Genomic DNA, 6000 nt, shown 5'->3' with positions numbered 1-6000 from the left:
AAAATGCAGCACAGCGTACTTCTCTGGTGATTAATCATCAGTGAGTGACCAGTTATATACACCCTGTGGTACAGCGTACATCTCTGGCGACTGAGTGTCAGTGAGTGACCAGTTATATACACCCTGCGGCATAGCGTACATCTCTGGCGACTGAGCGTCAGTGAGTGACCAGTTATATACACCCTACGGCACAGTGTACATCTCTGGTGACTGAGCGTCAGTGAGTGACCAGTTATATACACCCTGCGGCACAGCGTACATCTCTGGTGACTGAGCGTCAGTGAGTGACCAGTTTTATACACCCTGTGGCACAGCGTACATCTCTGGTGACTGAGCGTCAGTAAATGACCAGTTATATACACCCTGCGGCACAGCGTACATCACTGGTGACTGAGCGTCAGTGAGTGACCAGTTATATACACCCTGCGGCACAGCGTACATCACTGGTGACTGAGCGTCAGTGAGTGACCAGTTATATACACCCTGCGGCACAGCGTACATCACTGGTGACTGAGCGTCAGTGAGTGACCAGATATATACACCCTGCGGCACAGCGTACCTCTCTGGTGACTGAGCGTCAGTGAGTGACCTGTTATATACACCCTGCGGCACAGCGTACATCTCTGGTGACTGAGCATCATTGAGTGACCAATTATATACACCCTGCGGCACAGCATACATCTCTGGTCACGGAGCGTCAATGTGTGACCTGTTATATACACCCTGCGGCACAGCGTACATCTCTGGTGACTGTGCGTCAGTGAGTGAACAGTTATATACACCCTGCAGCACAGCGTACATCTCTGGTGACTGAGCATCAGTGAGTGACCATTTATATACACCCTGCAGCACAGCATACATCTCTGGTGACTGAGCGTCGCTGAGTGACCATTTATATACACCCTGCGGCACAGAGTACATCTCTGGTGACTGAGCGTCGGTGAGTGACCAGTTATATACACCCTGCGGCACATCGTACATCTCTGGTTACTGAGCGTCAGTGAGTGACCAGTTATATACACCCTGCGGCACAGCGTACATCTCTGGTGACTGAGCGTCAGTGAGTGACCAGTTATATACACCCTGCGGCACAGCATACATCTCTGGTGACTGAGCGTCGCTGAGAGACCATTTATATACACCCTGAGGCACAGCGTACTTCTCTGGTGACTGAGCGTCGCAGAGTGACCATTTATATACACCCTGAGGCACAGCGTACATCTCTGGTGACTGAGCGTCGGTGAGTCACCATTTATATACACCCTGCGGCACAGCGTACATCTCTGGTGACTGAGCGTCAGTGAGTGACCAGTTACATACACCCTGCGGCACAGCATACATCTCTGGTGACTGAGCGTCAGTGAGTGACCAGTTATATACACCCTGCGGCACAGCGTACATCTCTGGTTACTGAGCGTCAGTGAGTGACCAGTTATATATACACCCTGCGGCACAGCGTACATCTCTGGTGACTGAGCGTCAGTGAGTGACCTGTTATATACACCCTGCGGCACAGCGTACATCTCTGGTGACTGAGCATCATTGAGTGACCAATTATATACACCCTGCGGCACAGCATACATCTCTGGTCACGGAGCGTCAATGTGTGACCTGTTATATACACCCTGCGGCACAGCGTACATCTCTGGTGACTGTGCGTCAGTGAGTGACCAGTTATATACACCCTGCAGCACAGCGTACATCTCTGGTGACTGAGCGTCAGTGAGTGACCATTTATATACACCCTGCAGCACAGCATACATCTCTGGTGACTGAGCGTCGCTGAGTGACCATTTATATACACCCTGCGGCACAGAGTACATCTCTGGTGACTGAGCGTCGGTGAGTGACCAGTTATATACACCCTGCGGCACATCGTACATCTCTGGTTACTGAGCGTCAGTGAGTGACCAGTTATATACACCCTGCGGCACAGCGTACATCTCTGGTGACTGAGCGTCAGTGAGTGACCAGTTATATACACCCTGCGGCACAGCATACATCTCTGGTGACTGAGCGTCGCTGAGAGACCATTTATATACACCCTGAGGCACAGCGTACTTCTCTGGTGACTGAGCGTCGCAGAGTGACCATTTATATACACCCTGAGGCACAGCGTACATCTCTGGTGACTGAGCGTCGGTGAGTCACCATTTATATACACCCTGCGGCACAGCGTACATCTCTGGTGACTGAGCGTCAGTGAGTGACCAGTTACATACACCCTGCGGCACAGCATACATCTCTGGTGACTGAGCGTCAGTGAGTGACCAGTTATATACACCCTGCGGCACAGCGTACATCTCTGGTTACTGAGCGTCAGTGAGTGACCAGTTATATATACACCCTGCGGCACAGCGTACATCTCTGGTGACTGAGCGTCAGTGAGTGACCAGTTATATACACCCTGCGGCACAGCGTACATCTCTGGTGACTGAGCGTCAGTGAGTGACCAGTTATATACACCGTGCGGCACAGAGTACATCTCTGGTCAGTGAGTGACCAGTTATATACAAAATGCAGCACAGCGTACTTCTCTGGTGATTGATCATCAGTGAGTGACCATTTATATACACCCTGAGGCACAGCGTACATCTCTGGTGACTGAGCGTCGGTGAGTCACCATTTATATACACCCTGCGGCACAGCGTACATCTCTGGTGACTGAGCGTCAGTGAGTGACCAGTTACATACACCCTGCGGCACAGCATACATCTCTGGTGACTGAGCGTCAGTGAGTGACCAGTTATATACACCCTGCGGCACAGCGTACATCTCTGGTTACTGAGCGTCAGTGAGTGACCAGTTATATATACACCCTGCGGCACAGCTTACATCTCTGGTGACTGTGCGTCAGTGAGTGACCAGTTATATACATCCTGCGGCACAGCGTACATCTCTGGTGACTGAGCGTCAGTGAGTGACCAGTTATATACACCCTGCGGCACAGCGTACATCTCTGGTGACTGAGCGTCGCTGAGTGACCATTTATATACACCCTGAGGCACAGCGTACATCTCTGGTGACTGAGCGTCGGTGAGTGACCAGTTATATACACCCTGCGGCACAGCGTACATCTCTGGTGACTGAGCGTCAGTGAGTGACCAGTTACATACACCCTGCGGCACAGCGTACATCTCTGGTGACTGAGCGTCAGTGAGTGACCTGTTACGTACACCCAGCGGCACAGCGTACATCTCTGGTGACTGAGCGTCTGTGAGTGACCAGTTATATATATACCCTGCGGCACAGCGTACATCTCTGGTGACTGAGCGTCAGTGAATGACCAGTTATATACACCCTGCGGCACAGCGTACATCTCTGGTGACTGAGCGTCAGTGAGTGACCAGTTATATACACCCTGCGGCACAGAGTACATCTCTGGTCAGTGAGTGACGAGTTATATATACAACCTGCGGCACAGCGTACATCTCTGGTGACTGAGCATCAGTGAGTGACCAGTTATATACACCCTGCGGCACAGCGTACATCTCTGGTGACTGATTGTCAGTGAGTGACCAGTTATATACACCCTGCGGCACAGCGTACATCTCTGGTGACTGAGCGTCAGTGAGTAACCTGTTATATACACCCTGCGGCACAGCGTACATCTCTGGTGACTGAGCGTCAGTGAGTGACCAGATATATACACCCTGCGGCACAGCATACATCTCTGGTGACTGAGCGTCGCTGAGTGACCATTTATATACACCCTGAGGCACAGCGTACATCTCTGGTGACTGAGCGTCGGTGAGTGACCAGTTATATACACCCTGCGGCACAGCATACATCTCTGGTGACTGAGCGTCAGTGAGTGACCAGTTACATACACCCTGCGGCACAGCGTACATCTCTGGTAACTGAGCGTCAGTGAGTGACCTGTTACGTACACCCAGCGGCACAGCGTACATCTCTGGTGACTGAGCGTCAGTGAGTGACCAGTTATATATATACCCTGCGGCACAGCGTACATCTCTGGTGACTGAGCGTCAGTGAGTGACCAGTTATATACACCCTGCGGCACAGCGTACATCTCTGGTGACTGATCGTCAGTGAGTGACCAGTTATATACACCCTGCGGCACAGAGTACATCTCTGGTCAGTGAGTGACGAGTTATATATACAACCTGCGGCACAGCGTACATCTCTGGTGACTGAGCATCAGTGAGTGACCAGTTATATACACCCTGCGGCACAGCGTACATCTCTGGTGACTGATTGTCAGTGAGTGACCAGTTATATACACCCTGCGGCACAGCGTACATCTCTGGTGACTGAGCGTCAGTGAGTGACCTGTTATATACACCCTGCGGCACAGCATACATCTCTGGTGACTGAGCGTCAGTGAGTGACAAGTTATATACACCCTGCGGCACAGCGTATATCTCTGGTGACTGAGCGTCAGTGAGTGACCAGTTATATACACCCTGCAGCACAGCGTACATCTCTGGTGACTGAGCGTCGGTGAGTGACCAGTTATATACACCCTGCGGCACAGCGTACATGTCTGGTGACTGAGCGTCAGTGAGTGACCTGTTATATACAACCTGCGGCACAGCGTACATATCTGGTGACTGAGCGTCATTGAGTGACCAGTTATATACACCCTGCGGCACAGCGTACATCTCTGGTGACTGAGCGTCAGTGAGTGTCCAGTTATATTCACCCTGCAGCACAGCGTACATCTCTGGTGTCTGAGCGTCAGTGAGTGACCTGTTATATACACCCTGCGCCACAGCGTACATCTCTGGTGACTGAGAATCATTGAGTGACCAGTTATATACACCCTGCGGCACAGCATACATCTCTGGTGACAGAGCGTCAGTGAGTGACCTGTTATATACACCCTGCGGCAGAGCGTACATCTTTGGAGACAGTGCGTCAGTGAGTGACCAGTTATATACACCCTGCGCACAGCGTACATCTCTGGTGACTGAGCGTCGCTGAGTGACCATTTATATACACCCTGAGTCACAGCGTACATCTCTGGTGACTGAGCGTCGGTGAGTGACCAGTTATATACACCCTGCGGCACAGCGTACATCTCTGGTTACTGAGCATCAGTGAGTGACCAGTTATATACACCCTGCGGCACAGCGTACATCTAAGGTGACTGAGCGTCAGTGAGTGACCAGTTATATACACCCTACGGCACAGTGTACATCTCTGGTGACTGAGCGTCAGTGAGTGACCAGTTATATACACCCTGCGGCACAGCATACATCTCTGGTGACTGAGCGTCGCTGAGTGACCAGTTATATACACCCTGAGGCACAGCATACATCTCTGGTGACTGAGCGTCGGTGAGTGACCAGTTATATACACCCTGCGGCACAGCGTACATCTCTGGTTACTGAGCGTCAGTGAGCGACCAGTTATATACACCCTGCGGCACAGCGTACATCTCTGGTGACTGAGCGTCAGTGAGTGACCTGTTACGTACACCCTGCGGCACAGCGTACATCTCTGGTGACTGAGCGTCAGTGAGTGACCAGTTATATACACCCAGTGGCACAGCGTACATCTCTGGTTACTGAGCGTCAGAGAGTGACCAGTTATATATATACCCTGCGGCACAGCGTACATCTCTGGTGACTGAGCGTCACTGAGTGACCAGTTATATACACCCTGCGGCACAGCGTACATCTCTGGTGACTGAGCGTCAGTGAGTGACCAGTTATATACACCCTGCGGCACAGAGTACATCTCTGGTCAGTGAGTGACGAGTTATATATACAACCTGCGGCACAGTGTACATCTCTGGTGACTGAGCGTCAGAGAGTGTCCAGTTATATACACCCTGCAGCACAGCATACATCTCTGGTGACTGAGCGTCAGTGAGTGACCTGTTATATACACCCTGCGGCACAGCGTACATCTCTGGTGACTGAGCATCATTGAGTGACCAATTATATACACCCTGCGGCACAGCATACATCTCTGGTCACGGAGCGTCAATGTGTGACCTGTTATATACACCCTGCGGCACAGCGTACATCT

This window comes from Taudactylus pleione, unplaced genomic scaffold (assembly GCF_031769625.1).
Source record: "Taudactylus pleione unplaced genomic scaffold, aTauple2 ptg001565l, whole genome shotgun sequence".
NCBI classification, from domain to species: domain Eukaryota; kingdom Metazoa; phylum Chordata; class Amphibia; order Anura; family Myobatrachidae; genus Taudactylus; species Taudactylus pleione.
The sequence above is the reverse complement of the archived record's forward strand: the minus strand, read 5'-3'. Positions refer to the sequence as shown.